At 37.1% G+C, this 21,615-nt stretch overlaps 1 pseudogene across 1 annotated transcript; it reads right to left on the bottom strand.

Annotated features, from left to right (window-relative positions):
* Positions 1-1,122: 1,122 nt before the first annotated feature.
* On the bottom strand, positions 1,123-1,755 carry LOC308510146 (AP-3 complex subunit sigma-1-like; annotated as a pseudogene). The gene is made up of 3 exons: positions 1,689-1,755; positions 1,322-1,497; positions 1,123-1,278 (listed from the first exon to the last, which is right to left on the bottom strand). The product of its transcript is annotated as an AP-3 complex subunit sigma-1-like (transcript).
* Positions 1,756-21,615: the final 19,860 nt, after the last annotated feature.

The following is a 21,615-nucleotide window of genomic DNA, read 5'->3' as shown; positions in this document are numbered from 1 at the left end:
AGCCCAAGACCTTTTGCAGGTCTCTCTCAAAACTTTATAGTTTTTATTCCTTTTACTTCAGGTGCTCATTTAAGACATTAGTGTCCAAGTCTCCAGAATGGTCTCTCTTCATTCTTATGTTTTTCTTTATTCCCTCCTGCTGCCTTCTTTTTCTTTCTTATTTCTTTTCTCTCTTACCTCTTGTTGTATCTTCATATCCCTGTTTTTCTCTCCTCTAGAACTCTGGGCAGAATAAACTGCTCTCTATGGTAGTCTTTTCCCATAACTTTTCTCTGAAACTCTCCTTTATATTTTACCCTTAATTCCCTTTCATTAAATACCTCCCCCCAAATCCATTAACTTTTCTTTATTCTTCAGCTATAAACCTTCCCTTCAATCTATTCCAAACCCATCAGATGTTTGAATCACTTCCTCACCTCTGACTTTCTTCTTGACCTTCTCCACCTACTTTCTCACTATCCACTACACTGAAATTGTACTCACCAAAGAAGTTCTAATGACTTCTTCCTGGACAAATTGAATGTTCTTTCATCTGTGATCCTCATCTTTCCTGGCAATAACTCTGTCTGAAGGCTGGTAGATCATCTTTGAAATACTCTTCAAGTAAGGTGGGCTTTTTTTTTTTTTTTTTTAGAAGTTCAGTTACCTTGCAGTTTATTTAAACTAAGAGAAAAAGGTCATAATGTTTTCATGCAATACATACTTTGTTCTTTAAATACCAATCGTGACAAATAACAGAAAGAATTAAGGAATGCTGCACCTGTGACCCATACAAAACAGCGGCATTATGGGTTGTACATAATTTAAAGAAATGTCTCACTTTTCGAAATACTGTTGTAATCAATACATAGAGAGGCATACCTCAGTGGGCACAGGAATGTAATTTAGAAAAAAAAGAAAAGGAAAATCACACCGGAAATACTCAATTTCTTCAAAATCCCTGAGCAAGAAAAACAACATTCAACCACCATATTGATTTTACACAACTTCTATACAGTAACTTGACTTAAATCCAAGAGCAAAAATTAAGATTCTCCTCCTCTATTTTTGGTAAACAACTGCACGGTAAACTTAGATGACTTGTCTCCCTGGATTTTACCTGGGAGCAGCCTTTAAAATATTTTATTTAAAAGACGGCAGGTTTGGCAGTTTTATACTGATGTCACCAATGTTAATATTTCTTGGGATCTCAGGAAGATTCATATTCTTTATAGCTGATAAACAGCTTAGGCTGGATCTCCTGGCTCAGCCAGCCTCAGATTTCTCCAGTTTATTTCTCTTGTTTATATTTCTCCAGTTAATGCACAGATTTCTCCAGTGCATTGTTTTGTGCATCAATTTGTGTAACAATCTCATTCGTGTTGGTCTCCAATACCATTCCCCTCATCACCATTTCTGCAAGAATAGTGTGAACCGTGTCTATATGGAAAATTAAATCCAGTACACAGACATTTTCAAAGCACTTGTCTAATGTTTCCACAAATACTTGAATTAGATCTAAAATGCCAAGTTCATTTTCTGAAGAATCCACACAAAAAACAAAATATAACGTTGCGTAATATCTATAAATCAGTTTGTTGTCAGATCCTCCAATTCATAATCCTCCTTCTAGGAAGTTACATTTTCATCTCTCTTAGATATCAAATGGAATGTCTCCCTGATGATTTGCTGTTGTGTAGCTTCCCTATAAGGCTGGTAGAACTTGGAGGGCCACGGCTTCCCGTGGCTGTTGAAGATGAGGGTGGCCTTGATCATGGCTGAGCCAGCTGATGGGGGTGTGGGGGGCGTGCTGGGGGCCAGGGAGGGGGCAGGCACGCTAGCCTTGCCTCGGGATCTCACCGGAGATCCTTCCCACCCGCCCCCTTTCGCACCTTTTTTTTTGAACAGAATATCTTCTAGAGTGTGCATCATTTTGTTTATTTGACTTTTTCGAGTCAGAGATAGCTTGCTGTTTGCATTTCTAATAGCTGTCTTTAAAAATATCTTGACCTCGTAGTGGGTTTTGACTGCTGTTTGCATTTCTAATAGCTGTCTTTAAAAATATCTTGACCTCGTAGTGGGTTTTGACTGCTCAGTAAAAGTAGTGGGTTTTGACTGCTCAGTAAAAGGCCTTCTGAATTTGGGTGGGGTCCTCATCCCTGAAGGACAGACTTCTAAGTCGGTATTACACCCACCCACACACACTGAATTCCCCTAAATCTGATTTGCACGTTATCACCACAGTCAGGAAATCTAAATAAATCACTCTTAAGGAAATAATTCCTTTGGTCATTTTGGTTTTTGTAAATAAACTTCAAAGCTACCCAAGCTCAAATTCAGTTGAAAATTAGAACTTTAAATATTTCTGATTTAATTTCTGAGTTTTGAAAGAATAAAAATTCCCTTCCACAATTATAATGATGAAAATTACCTTATCCTTTATTTGGCTCCATAAATGTATTTTGTCTTTTGTAACTAATTTTGTTCTTGACAAATTTTAATCATTATTATGTACAACCAGCGTGAAAAGTTCCCGTGATAAGGGAAAAAAAATGATTTATAAAGTATTAAGGTTGTGGCTCTGTAACAAAAGCCTTAGAATTCCAAGTTCAGGCTGCTCTGTCTATTTTTCCGTGCTAAGTGCAAGGGGGTGTAGCCTTAGACTTCTCTGATTCCTTCATGCAAGTTTATGTCACTCCTATTAACATTATTTAAATATAGCTTTCTTAATTCCTGAGCATGGTGCTGAAAATAGTGTTTTGACTAGTAAAATGAAGAAGACAAAGATTCCAAAGACAAAGGCAAGATATGCACTGACTGATTTATGTCACTTTAATAACATAATTACTTGATGAGCACTTACATGATTTAGTTACTGATCTTCAACCTTTCAGAACTAGGGAATGAATTGCTGATGTATTACACCCAGGGACTGTCAAAAATTTTGAGCAGTGGCATATTCTGTGGTATTTTAAGAGGCATATTCCTCAGTTGTATCATTAAGTAGCTCATCATATAAAATAGGGAAGTTTAGTGAAAATATTTCATAGCAGAACAAGACTATTTTCTGAATTGGTACTCTCCTTAATTTCTCCAGGCTGGATATATTTTAAAGTAGGGAAGAGAATAACGTGCAGTCTTTTTTTCTTCTGATTTATGAATAACTGAGAAAAATTCAAAAGTGTGGTCTATTCAACATTCCACCAGGATTATGCAACTGCAACATTCTCCAAAATATCAAGTCTAGGCACTGCCTCTGTGTTGAACTTAGACTCACCCCAAAGAAGTATGTCTTCCATGGACTTCAAGAGGAAATAGTGCTGATGCTTCCTAGTAGTAAATATACTAGTTAGTCTACCCACAGTGAAATGCTGTGCTTAGAGCAAACCACCCAATGTGACCCTGTCCAACTTCTCTTACATAGATGAAGTCAGGTTAAAATGATCATGAATGGCAGTCTTTAAGGAGGTAAATGTCAACATCCATTTATTAATCAACTTGTTTATATTGAGCATAGTTTTGATGCAGATACTCTTCCAGGTGCTGGGGGTGAGTACTAAATTGTCCTTCACTCATTAGGGGTAGGAGTAATTAAAATTATAGGTAATTCCTGATTTTATAGACAATTACAATATAGTAGGATAAGTGTCACAATAGTTTTAAGACCAGGATGCAATAGGAACACACAGGAAACCAGCTCTGGATGTGCATGGGGATGGTTCTGGGAAGAAATAGGGGTCAAGCTGATATTCGAATGATGAACAGCGTTGGGCAGGTGAAAAAAATTGCAGGACTGGTAGAATATTCCAGGAAGTAGGAAGAGCATGTGCAAAGTTCCAAAGGTGAGAAAGTGTGACTCACTCAGGGAATGTTATGCAGCGAGAGGAGATGGAGAGAAAAGTAAAGCCCAAATCATAACCCATTTGTATGTACTGCTAAGGAGTGAGTGCAGAGTTTATTCTAAACACAATAGGGAGCTATGGAAGTATTCTGAACAGAGGCGTGACATAGACATGTTAGTGTTTTAGAAAGATAACCTTAGTAATAAAATGATAGTCAGATGAAGTGGGAGCCAAGATGGAAATGGAAAACAGAGTCTGGTCAGAAGACTTTACAGTCATCTAGGAAAGAGATGATGGCACCTGAGATAAAGAAAGTGGATAGATTTTGGGGAAATATAGGAGATAGAATTGATAGACTATGGTGATTAGATATTGGGAATGAGAGAGAGAGAAAACAGGAGAAGGACTTGAGTCTATTCTAGGCAATATTAAGAAAAGATGATGTTATTTAGTGAGAGAGCACAGGGAAGGAAGGTTTGGGCGTAGAGAGTAGAATTCAACTTTGGATATATTGACTTGAATGAGTGTGTAAAAGAGGGTTGGGCAACTCTACACTTGTTTTAGGAGTTAGAGGAAGTTTTTCATGAACCAATTATGGAAATAATATCAAGAAATCTCAGCATTAATTTTATATTTTAGAAGTATTTCCCAAAGAAAAGCTGATTACTCACAAAAATAGAGTTGAAGCTTGGACAGGGACTTGGTCTTAGCACTTCTCTCAAGGTTGGAAATGAGGGAGTACGTGTGTGAGCAGACTCAGTTAATAATGGAGTTCCATAGTCATGAATTACCAATGGGTCACCTGATTCATTTCCTTGAAGGAAGAGGCAGGTTGGGTACTTTGGACCACGGCCAGGCTAAGGGAATCCCTTTCCTTAGAGCAGTAGTCAGAAATATAATCAAGGTAAAAATTGAAGTGGAAATGTAATCAAAGTAAAAATTGAAGTTAGGGGTGTGTTGTTGGGGGTGGGGAGAAAGGTGATCTAGAGAAGAAAGTCTGATGTGTCACAAAATGAAAGGAGTAAAGCAAGTAATATGAGCTGGATCACCAAGCAAGAGACAGGGAGACTCAGAGGCCTAGTGCAGAGAGTGATGGGTTGGGTTTGTAAGCACATGAGCTGCTGTGGGCCTGTCCCAGAGGCTGAAGCTGCTTTTTGGACATTCTCAGGGACTTAGTGCTGGCTGTATTCATGAGTTCAGCAATAAGGCAGATACCCATGTTTCCATACTTGGGTCCTCCTTTCCTGTAGACTTGGAACCTCTACAGTTTTGGGATTAGTTTCAGTGTTAGAGTTTCAGGTCTGAATGCTGCTCCGGTGGATGAATTACTTGCTTGGGATATTGAGATAGGGAAGGATGGCTGGAATGGGGCACCTATAGAATGTGTAGGAAAAGCTGGTGGCCAAACAAACTCCAAGAAGGAAGTTTTTGGTTCATGTTTAAAAAAACAAAACAAAACAAAACAAAAATGCTCATATGCAAGGCTGATACGCTTATTCTGAAAAAGTTCCAAAGAGACAAAATCCCAGATGTGGATCTCCTAGGAAATGTGTAGGGTTGTGGGAATCCTTTTAAGGAGGGTGAAAATAAGGGCTTGGTATGGATAATAGGTAATAGTTAACAGCAGCTTCTTAGTGGGCCCCTATGTGCAGTTCCAAGGAGGTGGTCTCTTGAGTCACTGGCCTTAGCAGGGGAGCTCATTAGCCTCTCCCCCTTGTTAGTTAGGAAACTGAGCTTTAGGGATGGGGCTTTGTAACTGTTAATTTTATGTGTCCCACTTTACTGGGACAGATGGTGCTCAGATTAAACATTATTATTTCTGCATGTATCTTTGGTCATATTTCTGGATGAGATTAACATTTGAATCGATGGACTAGGAAAAGCAGATTGTCCTCCCTAAGTGGGTGGGTATTGTCCACGCCATTGAGGGCCTGAATAAAACAGAAAGATGGAAGAAAGGGGAATTCACTCTCTGCCAGACTGCCTAAGCTCAGACATTGGTCTCCTCCTGCTCTTAACTGGGACTTATATGAACCCGGTTCTTATATGAACCTGCTCATAACTGGGACTTATGTAAACACCGGTTCTCAGAACTACACCAGTGGATTTCCTGGGTCTCCAGTTAGCAGATTGCAAACCGTGGGACTTCTCAGCCTCCATAATCATCTGAGCTAACTCTATAATAAATTTCACACACACACACACACACACACACACACACACACACACACACACACACACCCTATTGGTTCTGTTTCTCTGGAAAACCCTATACAGGCTTAGAATGAGAAACTCACTTTTGTCTCTCATTATAGTCTGACTTGGACACGGCAGCAGGTGCCCATTACCAGCAAAGGGACACATGATACCTGTGCTGATGTCAAAGGGATACATTGCTGTGGGTACAAAAGGCAAGTCCCAATTTTGATGAATGTGGAGTCTTGTGAACTGAGATCATGTTGAGTGGCCAGACCATTAAAACACAAGCGGATCTGGTTTTCGGCCCATATATCAGTTGACTAGACACCAGTGAAAGGCAGGTTTGGGTGACCATCTACTGCATTCTTATTTCTCCTTGCTACCCTGGCCCAGGATACGTATAGTTGAGGAGATGTGGGAAACACCCAGGTATGCTTCCAGTACTACACACAGGTTGCTGCATTCAGATAGGTCAGAGGAGCTCATCACTCTGCTAAGTCGTTGTGCAGAATCTCCCTTGCTGGAATTGAGCCCATAGCTCTAAGTCAGCTAACTCTGTTGGTTGTGAAATCCAATGATGTACTGTCCCTGTTGAAGTGTGTAAATCATGGCTTCAGATACATTTTGGTTTATGTCAAACACCTATCTTCAGGAAAGAAGATTCACACATTCTACCATTCCATTGAACATTCCTCAAAGAATGCTTCTTGCTTGAATTTCCAGGGAACTATTAGTTCTTCATTTCTCTAAAAAGTGGCACCTGCAGCAAGAAGCAACACCCTGGTAGAATCCCCTCCAAGAAACTTAGGAGGAAGGACTGTTGGTAACATACACGGGGGTCTGGCCAGGAACATGTGTGAGCATGAGTTCTACCCCCTTGCAGCTGACATCAGTTAGTACAGCCCATTCCTTTTCCACTGACGGTCACTTCCTTGAACCAATGCCCTGATCCCCTCAGCAGAATGGCTTGGGGTATCCCCTCTAAAGGGTCCTATGGGATACTCCTTCAGTATAAGATGGTTTTGATCACTTTTAGGCAGAAATCCTAAAAGACACTTACTGGACTTTACTTCCTCTCTAGGAACTGTTGGTTTGGCTTTCGTGAGAATCTACTTGGGAGACAATTCTGAATTTGCTGTTAGCAGATGACTCTACGTAGTCTTTTGTCCTAGTGATTTGGGAACTTTAACAAAAGGCGGGGGTGATTAATGATAGCATGGATAGCCTAGATATAAATTGGATGGTGTCCATGCACAAATAACAGGCAAAATAGATTTTTGGTTCATATTTAAAAAAACAAAACAAAACAAAACAAAACCCTCATATGCAAGGCTGATATGCTTATTCTGAAAAAGTTCCAAAGAGACAAAATCCCGTCAAACCATTATTCATCCATATCAGGGTCTTTTAAATATCCTCAGATGTTTTTCATTACAGAGACAGGGAGCCATATTTAGAACATGGAATTAATTAGGATTACAAGGAAAGATAAAAAATAAAGTTTATTAGTTTCAAACTGTTCTGAAAGATGGAAAAGGAGGCGAAGCAGGAGGAGCTTGCAGGCCCTTATCCTCTCATCAACTAGATGTAACGGCTCTGCTTTCTGTTGGACTCTCAGGTAAAATTCCTTTGTACAGTGCATTTCTTGGCTAAAAAACAAGAGTCTAAAAACCATTGGTATAATTAATTTTCTTATTTGTAGATATACAAACTGGTCCTCAGAGCAGTAAAGTGACCAGCTCAAGAACCCACGGCATTGGATCAAGGCAGAACTTACACCAGTGTGGTTCCCCTAGTTGTCTCCTAAATTCTCAGTGTGGTTCAAGGGACAACCAATGGCCTGAGTAATTTAGTCCCAAAGGGTGCATTAGAGATACTCTAGTTCTGTGTGAATTTATTAGGGATTATGAAGAGGAAAATGTACAGAATCCTCTTTTTATGGAGCAACTTAAGGGGTCAGTTTTCTGTGAAACACACTTTAGGAAGCACATTGTTTAAATATGGAATTGTCAATGAAGATCTTGAATCATTGCAATCTAAGAATATTTTAGATGTAGGCTGTCTTAAGCAAAGTGTACTCAGATTGAATGGTGTAGTGATATCACTGACTGATCAATTGACAGTTGTGAGGGAAGTTACCTAAATAACCGAATAACTGTAATTGTTTAAAATATCCTTTAGGGAAATAATATTGGACAAGGTAAATCTCTCCATGATACCAATAGTATAGATGTTGTAGGTAATATTTGGAGTGGGGGAAAGGCACCACAGCTCCCTTTTCTAATTCCAAATGGTTTCAGCACTTCTTAAGCTTCCACCATTACAGTCATTCTTCTGGGTTATTATCATTCTAGGTAAAATATCTTTATAATTACCAATACCAAAGCACTAAGTAATGCGCCACTCTAAAATATTTTATTATTTCACTAGCTTGGCTAGTCAAAAGAGACAGTATTTATTGCACATAAGTTAATAGCACAGGCTCCAACAGCAGACTTACTGGATTTGTGTCCCTGCTCTGCCATTCACAAGCTCTGTGATCCTTGGGAAGTCCAATTTTCTCCATCTTTGTGATCGCTTGCCTGTTGGAGCAGCAGAAAGAGTGAGCTATGAGAACCAAACTGTCCCAGTACCAGGACAGGGGATGACCACTTGGGAAAGATCTGAAATACTTAACATCAGTCAGTTGGAATAATTCAGTGTGCGGGCCTAGGATTAAGTACCAAGACAAATAGTTCTTCCCCTTGACCTCCTGTGAGCTCTTGAAGCTCCAACTTCAGAAAAGGAAGGTTAAGGTTAAGAAATAATAAAATATGTTGAAGACATGCTCTGAGATTGGACCCGATTTTGCACAGCTGAGACTATTTGTTAATACCTAAAGATGACTGGAGAAGTTATGGGTTTGCTACTGTTAATGAACTGAAGGGGTTCGCTGCTTGGGGTGTTCCATTCAAGAACAAGACATGGTTGTTATCAGATAAGTTTTGTTTATTTGCAGCAAGTAAAGGAGACTGGGGATTCGATCCAGAGCTCTCCCACCCCCCAGAGGGGAGGCTTAGCCATTGCTTCTATGCACTATTTGGTTGATTTCTTCTTTGCAGTTGGTTCCATTTATCCTGTTGGGTTCCTGTCAAGCTCATCCTGTTTACAGCTACCTCTGAAAAATACTGCACTATATTTTAACATTTAGGAAGAGTAGCATTTAATAAGAACAGCCCAGACCTTGAGACCTTTGTCCTGTCTAACACTACCTGAGATATTTTCAATAGAGAGGGGAGATTCCACAAAGCAGTGATGAAAGGCCATTCAGGGAGGACAATTAACTTGGTACCTGCTCTCATTCTTAGGAATCCAGCTCCTGGAATGAACTGGTTACATCTATTTGCTTGTCTGGGTCCTGAATCAGTTCATTGATCATCAATAGCAAATAAAGAGTCCCAACTATTTTTCTTATAATTCAGATGAAATTTGTGCATTCTACTATGAATTTAACTGCTGTTGAGTAAAACAGTAGTATAAATTTCCAGTATTTTATCAAATATTCTATATGGGAATATATCCATATATTCTATATGGGAATATATGAGGCATCTGGTTTTCTTCCTGTGCCAGATTTGCATGCTGCTTTCACTATCAGTGGCTGACAAGAAGCATGGCCAACCACATATGCGTGGCAGTTCCAAGACCTCCTGGTACCATCTGTAGAGAAGTTAACAGTAAGCACATGGTTGAATAATTTAGTAATACTGTCAGTTAATTTACAGCCCCAGAAAAAAATTCTTCTATTCTTCAACTGCTGAATAGTTACAGTAATTGTTAGAAAGATTTTTTTACTATATTTTGTTCCACAAGTACTTTACAATGATAGTATTTAAATGAGCTCTTCATTGCAAGAAATACTTGTGGGTGTTTATCATTGTTCGTCTCATTTTGCTCATGATGAAACCTGTAAGGTCTTGGTTTATGACTTTTGTGAATTCAAGGAATCATTTCTACATTTTATTATCCATTCTATTAAGGTATTTGTAGAAGTTGAAAGGGAAATAAAAAGTATTTTACTTAAGCACTAATATATGTGGTAGTAATTGGCTCCTATTAATTTTAGAAAAATGTTCATGTCAAGTTCCTGGGGATATTTTGTTTTAGACCCTTAATCTTTAGGTGTGTTCAATGGGCTGGTGCAGAGTGTAATTAGGGAAGTGGTCATATATTTCCCTGTTCATCATTTCATTTGGGGTTTATTATTTGTTAAACAGAGGTTAGAGTACATAGTATATGTTCATCTAACTTTTTAAAATATGAAAACCACAATTATACGAGCCATTCCCTGCATCTTTGTAGTTACGTGAATATAAGCACAAAACAAAGTTCTGAGTCTGACATTAAACATTCAAAATAGGGAAGTAGAGATTCAGGTTTCATGTCAATATCCCAGAGGTTTTGTTCAGATACCTTCTCTTACTCTGTTGTTCAATGTTGCTGTATTTCACTGCCTTTCATATTTATTCAATAAGAAATTAGAGCAAAAGAAACAACTCAGTCAGTTACCAATATTTATGGAGTGACTACTGGGGCCAGAATGCTCTGGGGAACTGAGAAGCAGCCAAGTCCCAGGTCCTTAGAAAAAAATCTGTTATCTAGTGGGGAGTGGGGTTAGATAAATAGATAGCAATCCCGATACCTTACTTCTGCCTTTCTAGAAGGCCTAAGATGAGATTATTTGATAGGCAAGGATAGAGAAGACTCAGGAAGAAAAGGAGTAACAGAATTAAATCATGGAAGCAGAAGCAGACAAACTGTGAGTCCAGAATATGTGTTAGTCTAACAGTAAACTTTCTTCCAATTCTAGAAACGAAACTAGCATCTGAGACGTGGTCCTTTAAATGAGTGTGTTTGTGAAGAGATACAGGCTCACAGAGTATGTAGAAGCATTGTTGCTAACTCCTCTTATTCCCAAGATAAAGGAAGGTTCTCTAACTAACGAAGATCAATGGGTTATAGTTTCTCACCACTCCAGACAGGGTTTTGTGCCCATCAGAGGGGAAGAGAGTAGGTGGAATTGTTCTAACAGTTGCAAGAAACTTGGAAAGTGGGTCTTTTCTTGTCCAGTCAGAGGGGGGACAGCACTTCTGTCAGCTGATCAGTAGGGAGATAAGCAGTGGTATAAACAGGCCATTTCTTTCCAAGGCTGGTTTGTAGAGGAGGGCCTTGGGCGTCTTCTCTTATGGGGCGGCAGATGTAGTCCTGATCATTATCTAAGTGACCAGGTAATCAGTGGCTGGACTGTCCCAATGAAAATGACCTCTCAGATTCCTTTAAAACTTGTAGCTAAACACCAATCACAGATATATTTCAAATATTGCATTTGAGCTCAAATGCAGACTCCTGTAATACGATAAGGTTGCATAAGTCTGCAAGGTCTGTCACTTCAACTGCATTAGGGGACGGCCTGTTGACCTAAGAAAGTTTCATTATAAATCATCAGTTCCTTGGGGAGTCTCCAAGCCTGACAGAAAATATGGTGAGGGGAGTTGTTATTTTGCTGGGAACATAGAACAGTAATGTGTTTGGAATTAAGAACAAGAAAGAAAAAGAGGGACTAATTGGCAGAGAAAAATGCTGTCTCTAGTTTTGAATTTTGAGTAAATATTAGGAGAAATTTGGAGTTTTTGTTCTGGAAAGCCGTTGCAGTGGTACTTGATAAAGGTAATTTTTGCTGCTGTTTAAAGAGAGGATGGCAAAAGGAAAGTAATAGGGAGGCAGCTTATCCATGTATTAGGTTTTCTTATTTTGGGTAAAAGGGAGACAGATAATGATCATTTTACAGATGAGAGAACTAAAGCTCAAAGAGCTTAATTATATTACCTGAGGCTACATTGATAATTAAGATGGGTCTGGGGCATGAAAAAAGGTGTCTCTGACTCCAAAATCCATGCTTTTATTCTTAAGATAATAAGGTAGATATGATAAATATAATAGATGGAACAATTGTAGAACTTAACAGTGGATTCAGAGACAGGGAAACAAATTTGCTTGAGAAAATTGGAATATAGTGATACTTTACACAACACTGGGGAAGCATTTCTATGTGGATCCTCACTATTATTTCTAGATGTTGTTTATATGAAGATACTTTAATGCATCAAGAGTGTCTCTCAAAGATGAATAATGTATAGACTATTTTAATTATACAATCATTATTTATTAAAGTTTTTATTATGAAAAAAATTTTTTATTAAACTTTATTGGGGTGACAATGGTCAACAAAACTACATAGGTTTCAAGTGTACAATTCTGTAATATATCATCTATATATCACATTGTGTGCTCATCGCCCAGAGTCAGTTCTCCTTTTATCACCATTTATTTGACCCCCTTTACCCTCTCTTACCACCCTTCTCCCCCCTTACCCTCTGGTAACCACTAAAGTGTTATCTGTGTCTATGAGTTTTTGTTTGTCTTGTTCCTTTGTTGCTTTCGGCTTTATATCCCACATATGAATGAAGTTATATGGTTCTCAGTTTTTTTCTGTCTGACTTATTTCTCCTGGCATAATAATCTCAGGATTCATCCATGTTGTCCCACATGGCAGTATTTCATCTTTTCTTATGGCAGAGTAGTATTCCATTGTATATATATACCACATCTTCTTTATCTAATTATCTATCAAAGGACACTTTTGTTGTTTTCATGTCTTAGCCACCATAAATAATGCTGCAATAAACACTGGAGTACATACATCTTTATGGATAAATGTTTTTAGATATTATGGATACCCAGGAAAGGGATTTCTGGGTCATATGGTAATTCTATTCTTAATTTTTTGAGGAACCTCTGTTTTCCATAGCAGCTGCACCAATCTCCATTCCCACCAACAGTGTATGAGGGTTCCTTTTCCTCCACAGCCTCTCCAACACTTGTTATTATTTGTCTTGTTGATGACAGCCATTCTAACTGGAGTGAGGTGATATCTCATTGTGGTTTTGATTTGCATTTCTCTAATAACTAGTGAAGTTGAACATTTCATACTTGTACCGGTTTGTATGTCTTCTTGGGAGAAGTTTCTGTTCATGTCCTCTTCCCATTTTTTAATTGGATTGTTTGTCTTTTTAATGTTCAAATTGACCCACTTAAGGCCAATGAGAAAACACTTTAGGTTGTTCCTGTGTTCTTTTAACATGACCGTATTGATCTTTGATAAATTTCTAGCTTTTTATTACAATAGATGCTGGAGGTTTATCTTATGCATTCCTACTCTACTTGGAGGCAGTTATTTTTTTCAAGTATCCCTGTTTCCTTTTACAGGGAAATACCATTTAGAGACAACAATCTGATAACTAGAGAAAAAAATGTATATATTTTATAAGTTTTATAAAAATATAAAAACATACTATTACAATTCAAATGGAAAATTATGGATTTTTTGCTGAACTTTTAAAAATTTTATACTGGTATTTTTTTTTCCACTAAAAATCTTGGTTCCTAACAATATTAGAATAATTACTTACTTGCTTTATGCTACAAAGTACCTATAATAGTTGAACTAATAATAACACCACCAACATTAATGCTAAGAGTAAGACTAATGAATGCAATTTAAGATTCTTTTAAGGTTTTCTTTGTCTTTGTAATATATCCAGTGAGAGATATACAATTACCCTGTTTCCCCGAAAGTAAGACCTAGCCAGACAGTCAGCTCTAATGCATCTTTTGGAGCAAAAATTAATATAAGACCCAGTCTTATTTTACTATAAGAACAGGTCTTTATAATAAGACATGATATGGTATAATATAATGTAATGTAATGCAATATAATGTAATGTAATATAATATATATAATAAATACCAGGTCTTATATAAATTTTTGCTCCAAAAGATGTGTTAGAACTGATTATCTGGCTAGGTCTTATTTTCAGGGAAACACGGTAATATTCTGTTTTGAAGTTATTTCAAGTATTTCTGTTCTCTGTGGGATTAGGCCACTAAATTGATATACAGTTCAATTCATTTGTTTCCATTTTATTTTAAAAAGAAACGCTATTTTCCCTTTTTGATCAAATTTTAATTATGTAAAACGTTTACATGGTTCTATATTTAATCTATTAAAAAGATACATTAAGGCAAATGTTTTCATCTCCGCCCCTCCACATTCCCTCTTTCCTCTCCCACAGAAGAGAGTTTTTATTAATATTGGTTTATCCTTCTGTTATTTCTTAAAAACATAAAACTGTATATTCACATTAATATCCGCCTTTACCTTTCTTATGAAAAGAAAAGAGCATACCACAAACATTGCTCTATACTTTACTTCTTAGAAAAACTTAATTATGGATCTTATAAGTCAGTCCTTATTAATATGTAGAGATCTTGCTATTTCCTTTTACAGTTGCATAGCACTTCACTGTATGGTAATACCATATTCAGCAAGTCCCCTATTTGTGAACTTTTGATTTCTTTCCAATCTTTTGCTATTATAAAGTGCCATGATAAACACTTTTGTGCATAGAAATTTCATATTTTGCTTGTTTATCTTTGGGTAGATTCCAAAAAGTAGATTTGGGATAGGTCCCAATGGTTAAAGGCACAGGAAAATTCCCCTCCATATGTGACTGTATCGTTTTTGCATGCCTGCCAACAATATAAGTGCTTGTTTCTCTTAGACTCACTAATAGAATATGTTCTCAAGTTGATGTAAGGACAAACATTTTTTAAAGGGGGGAAATTATTCTAGACTCCTAGTGTGGACTTAAATAACTTTTATTATAATGTTCTTAAATATGAAAGAACATAAAACTATAAGTTCTTTATGTTTATAGTTTATAAAATTATAACCCAAATTAAACATATGTATTCAATGTAAATAAACTATGAACCCAATACTATTTGTATTAACAAAGTTAATTTAATATAACGAATGATGTTATGTTTCTGAAATGAGATGGCCACTTAAGAATGTGAATTTGGCATTGACTCTTATAACATGCACGTTCTACTTTATTGTGTGTAGATATGCTGTTGTGTGCCAGGTACATTGGTCAAGCTCTTTTTGGTTATAGGGACAGAAACCCAACTACAACTAGCTTAAGCAAGATAACAGCCAAAAAAAAGTGGGGGAGTATATTGGATCACATACACGTAATTGGGAAGATGAAATTAGTATTTAAGAAATGGATAGACCCAGAGGTTATAGTTCTTTTATGTAAACTGCCTCTACTTTTGCCCCTGGTTTCTCCCTGATAACTTCATTCTCAGACAGACTGCATTTTTCTCCATCTGATAGCAAAGATGGTCGACGGGTAGCTCCAGGATAAAGTCATCTTTACAGAAGATCATCTGAGAATAAAAAAAGATCTCCTCAGCATCCATAGCTACCCACCCAAAAGGGCTCTGATTGGCTTGTTTGGGTCACGTGCTCTTTTTTGAAACAATCACTGAATTCTCTGTTAGTCAGCCTGGGTCACATGCCCAATTCCAGGGAAAGAGGATTAGTAGCTTAATTTTCAAGCCTACCACGAATCCCAAAAGAAAGACCTATAAGACATAAAAAGTTACAGATATCTACACCATTATGGAACGACTCAATTTTTCCACTACTTTTTTCTAGAGGAATTATTGAAAAATCTTAGTTTGGATATAGTATACAATTATGTGACTTGTTCTTCACAGGATAAAATTCAATCACACATTAGGTCTGCCTTTGCTCTTTTTTTCAGTCAGACTATAACACAAAGAAAAATTACTTGAAAGAAACGCAGTCACTGAAATGATACAACAGTTTGAAGGGGTCATTCAGAAGACATGTGATTTTAATTTGAACTGTCATAACAATGAGACCCCAAGATTAAAATATTGTAAGAGAAAACATCCAGACCACCCTGCCCCCAAATCTGTGTAGACACTGCTTGAAGATTAACCCTTTAAAGCATGGATAAACATGGAATAATTAATTTCACTGATATAGTTTTCTAATGATTTGACAATGTAGTTTTCTAATGATTTTCTAGTGATTTGGGTGTTTTTAAACCTGATAATAAACTGAATATCAAATTTGGTGTCCAATTTACAAATATAAACATAAATATAAAATTAAAACAAATGTTAATATAAATCTATATATGCTAAGTGCAAAATTTAATTGGGTTGAGTTTAAACCCAATTCTATGAAATGTCTCCTTTGTGTGGTAAGAAATCCAAGATTTCTCTGAATGTCTCTTGTGATTCCTTGGACTGAAGGGGTTCTATTTTCTATAGCTTACCTCAGTCTTCCCTCTTTTGTAATGTGGGATTATTGGGGTAGAGTTTAAAGACTAGAGAAATCTGCCTAGAAAATTCAATCCCAGGAATTGAGAAAAGACTTTGAGAGACTTAAATATTTTGAAAGTTTGTAGCTAAAGCTTCTGTGGGCACCTGGAAAAAAACTCTCTCTTTTTTTAAAGGTCGTTGTAACCACTTTAGGATGCAGTGGACAGAGATAAAAAGGTTACTGGCTTTGTTTAGCTACAGCACTCAGTACAGTACTGAGAATATCTAGCTAATTGAGCAAGTGCTTCTTGTGGTAGTACCTGACCACAGTCTACCTCTACTTCCAAGGTTTTCCCATATATAAAATGATAGGCGGGCTATACCATCTCCACAAATCATTGGCATCTTCCCAAGTTTATAAGACATGTCTTTAGTGCTGAAGGAATGAGAGAACACATTAATATGGAGGTTAATGTAAGATATCAGAGAAGATTTGTTTCCTTATGAGTTGTGACTTTTAAGCAAAGATATATTTTCCTCCCATAAGAACAGATATGGTAGAATGGTAAAATATGGAGAACCAGCTATGTGTCTGGCACATATTTATTTTGAAGTTGAACCAAATCTTCTCTGAAACCTAATGCTAGCTCTTATAGGAATGGAAGTACAGTTAAAAATGAACTGGAGCAAGTCTTTATAAAATTTACGTAAAAAAAAGAAACACAAAAAAAAACCCCAAAACCCCATAGAGTTATATTAAAAAAGGATCTTCGACTTTGATGACAGCTTTTACGTTTTTTAAAAAAGAAAAAAATTAATGGGAGAAATTGCCATCAACAGCACACAGACTATACTGAAACAACTGAAGTGATTGAACTCAGGAATAGAGGCATTGCTTTGCAAATGTGTCCTATGTTGGTGAAAAGTGTAAGATACCGAATTCTGGGGTAAGGTTGACTTCTGGAAGGAGACACGTCCAAGTAAATGCTTAAATCTTCTTAATAGCCCAGAATTTTTGTGGGTGACTTTTATTAATGGTAATGGGACTTAGGTGCGCAAATCCTTTTCATGCCATTTGGAGATGCAAAGTCTACGTTGAAATCATAGGTATTTTGCATAAGATCCACATTAGTTGTTTAATGGACAGGGTAAGTGGCACCTAATGCATGCCAAAAAGCAACCTGAAAACCCAAACACAAAATGGCTTTGTGCGTTAATGCTGCCCAGGAAAGTGCTAGCTATTAAATATTTTCACAGTATTAAATATCTTGATATTTAATCCTAAACAGGATTTTAAAAAATCACATCACATTGCAGTTGATATGTAAAATTTGAAGAAGTATTTCAAAAGGAAGCAAAATAGTGCAACTAAAGTATTCATAAATGAGTCCATTTTAAAATAGTTTGTATCATATAAGAGTTGATTCCAACACTCTCATACTGGTAAAATAATTATTTCATCAAGTGGAATTGAATTTTAGTTTCTCAGTTTACACCAACAAAGAAACTCCAAAAGCAGAACCAAAAATTCAGTGGAAGTGCAAGCAGTGTGTTTTTCAGTCGCAAATAACAATAACATAATGTTTGGTGTTTTCAAAGCTTTTATTTGGTGGTTTTTATTTTATTTTTAAATTTATTTTCATTTTAAAGCTTCAACAATGCTTTCCAGCAGGTGTCACTGTAGGCAAATATAAAATGATAAATACATAGTTCATACAGCTTTCTGCCAGTGGTTCCTGGAGGAGAGAGGAGGTTTATAGTGGGACTTCTCAATGATTGTTTTGTTGCCGCTGCTGTTGTTAATGTCGGTCTCCTCGCGTTGTTTTCTGTCCCTATTGATGCCTTCCCAGCGCAGTGATAGTTCTCAGTGAATGAACAGACGCAGCAGTGTGTGCTATGAAATAATGACTCGACCAACAGTACCCATTTTGGGGGGTAGAACATTCATCACTTTATAGGAGAGAATCCTGAAATCTTTAAAAGCTAACGCATAACGTTTTAATTCTGAAACTTTTCTGGAGATCTCCCCTGGTAGTTTAATTAATAATTTCCAATTTTTGTGGTTTCTGTATAAGCTTTGTTACAAAAACTAAAGTTTCATCAGAATAAAAAAGCTTTTAAAAGTGTTCAGCCACCCCCTTATCGTTAGTATGGGATAAGTATGAGGAAGGGAAAGAAGGTAATACTATTATTGGTTCCTTGAAGTGATGTTTCAATAATTGGGTGAGAATTGAATTCATATTATTCAACTTGCAAAGAACATCTCCTTAGACCCCAGAGAAACCATTTCTGAGCATATTATCACAAGAAATTCAGAGAATTGATTATTTCTCTTTTCCTTCTTCTTTTTAATATGCACAGCACAGGGAAAGGAAAGCAGAGTGATAAGGTACTGGCAGGAGAATTTTTTAGGAATTACTTTTGCTGATTTCAATGTTTTCCTGTTTCCTGGTAGCTGCAAGCATCTCTATAGCTTTCACAGCTTCCGTAGCTTTTAATGCAGTGTTTGGTCTGCATCTGTTGACTAGCTTTGGCAGTTGACAGTTTGACAAGAGCAGAGTTTAAAGACAAACACACACAACACGAGTAGAAAGTGGTTTGAAGTACTCTCCTCACCCCACAACCAATGAAAAAGGCCCACATGATCGAAAAAAATTATATCTTATACAATTCATTCATAGGAGGAGAAAGTTGTATTCCATGCATCCACACAGGTAACCAAAAAATAATACTTTTCTCCATATTATAATCAACTCACAAACTCTCAGGGAAATTGCTGGTTCCGGTGACTCAGTTCTTGAGCCCAAAATAGGATCCACATCTCCTGACTCACTTCTTTCCTCTAGAACATGTTGCCTAAAATAGGATTGTTTTCTGGAATCTGAAAACGTTTTCCTTTTAATAATACTGCCAGAGTTAATTGGGGCGTGGCTCTGTACCTGGACTGTTCTAGGTACTTCACATATGTTCTCCCAATGAGTTTTCTCCTTCTTCCCCTTTCTTAGGAGGTGGGTACTATCATCCCCATTACAGTAGTACCCTCTTATCTGTGGGGGTACTTATTTCGAAGTCGAAACCAAATCTGGTTCAATTACTTGGAGTCATCCACAGTTCAAAACTACTAAGTGGAAAATTCCAGAAATAAACAATTCAAAAACTTAAATTGTGAGCCTTTCTGAGTAGTGTGATGAAATCTCGTGCTGTCCAGCTCCATCCCATCCAGAGCTTGAATCATCCCTTTGTTTTTTCCAGAGTATCACCCTGTATACACTGCCTGCCTGCGAGTCACTTAGTAGCCATCTTGGTTATCAGATCAACTGTCTTGGTATCGCAGTGCTTGTGTTCAAGTAACACTTATTTTACTTACTAATGGCCCCAAAGCACAGGAGTAGTGATGTTGGCAATTCAAATATGCCAAAGAGATGCTGTAAAGTGCTTCCTTTAAGTGAAAAGGTGAGTACAGTACAATAAGATATTTTGAGAGAAAGAGAGAGAAAGAGAGACCACATTCACATAACTATTATTACAGTATATTGTTAACAACCGTAATATTTTATTATTAGTTATTGTTGTTAATCGTTACTGTGCCTAATTTATATATTAAATTTCATTATAGGTACGCACGTGTAGGAAAAGCTTAGTATACATAAGGCTCGGTACTCTGTGGTTTCAGGCATCTACCGAGGGTCCCGGAATGTATGCCCTGTGGCTAACGGGGGACTATTGGACATTGACACAGGAACAGAGCTCAACATGCACAGGATCCTGCAGCCAGGAAGGACAGAGAGGGGCCTGAATTGGGGTCTTTTCAAGTCACCAAACCTTTGTTCTTACACACTTACAGCCAAAGCAGCGTGTTTTTTAGGAGAGTAACAAAACTATCATTGGGCAGTTACACAAAAAGAACAATACACTTTTTCTGTGTTTTGGGTGCTTTCGGTTAGGGCACTCTCATGGGGTCTGAGGTGTTCAGCTATAGTCCTGTAGAGTGACCGACGGTGTTCAGAATAACGATCCCACAACCCCTAAGGGTGTTTCCCTGGTTTTGCTTATGAAGTAGAAACATATATCTATACATTTAAGGGAAGCATCTCAACAAAATCAAAGGCTTTTCTGGAAAAAGAGAAAACTCAATAACTACAAACTCTGAGCATATTATAATGTCACAGTATATCATGTTTTAAGAAATTGCAGTAAAAATATTACAAAACTCAGAAAGCTAAGAACTACTTACAGCTTAGTATACAACATGTTAGGATATTTCCATTTGAAGCCTTCAGGGCATTTGGACTATAAGTTCTGTAACTGTGATGTGATTAAGAGATGACAGTGGATTTGAAGTCAAAGCATCCTAGATGGAAAAGCTGACTCACTTTCCTGAACCTCAGTTTTCTCATCTCTAAAATGCTGATAATAGCAAATAACAGCAAAAAAAAAAAAATGTATCCAGTGGTTATTACATGTTAGGTGCTATTCCAAGTGCTTTACAGACGTATCTCACTTTGTCCATTAATAACCCAGTGGGATAGCTACTATTATTTTATCCCCATTTTACAGAGGAAAGAACTGAGGCAGGGAGGTTAAATCCTTTGCCAAAGACCATGTAACTAGTAAGTAGTAGAAATGGGATTTCCACAACGCTTGTGAAATGCCTTCTTACACAGTTATTATGCCTTCTTACATGGTTATTATGAATATTAAAAGAGAAATTTAAATGAGGTAATGTAAGTAAGGCACTTTACACAATTCCTGGCATATAGTAGAAAGCCAATTGTGTGTGCGTGTGTTTGAAAGTAGAAAGGGGAATCTGACAAAAATCATCCCTAATATTATAAGGGAAACTAAGACTCTGTCTTAAGGAGAGTAGGAATCTATTTTAAGGGATCACTGGATATTAGGATTTTATTTTCTCATTTTCCTATTAATTCATTCCCACTTACTTGGCTTGCTTTTGTGTCTGATAATCACCCGCTCACTACTGTTTCAGGAATCTGTTTTCCCATAAAGCTACTGTCCTTCAGAAGCCTGTGCATGGCCTTTGTTTCCCATGGCCCAGGCCCTTTGTGGGTGAGGTTTGCCGTCTTCAACTGCCACCTAGACAAAGGACGTACACGTTAAGGTCGGGAGTTAATTCTTAGGATAGAAATAATAGTATGTTCAAGCACATCTGTGTACACACACAGAGTTTGCAGTTAAAAATAGCATATACAAGTTATAATAGAAAGCATAAAAGTGAATTTGAAAGTTCATATAAAATATCAAATTCACTTTTTAAAAGGTAACTATGGTGTAAAAAGTAATATATGATTATTGTAAAAACTTGGAAAATACAGAAAGTATACACAGAGAAGCC

The sequence above is a fragment of the Rhinolophus hipposideros genome, assembly GCF_964194185.1.
Source record: "Rhinolophus hipposideros genome assembly, chromosome: 2".
Classification (NCBI taxonomy): Eukaryota; Metazoa; Chordata; class Mammalia; order Chiroptera; family Rhinolophidae; genus Rhinolophus; species Rhinolophus hipposideros.
This window is presented reverse-complemented; position numbering and strand designations above follow the sequence as displayed.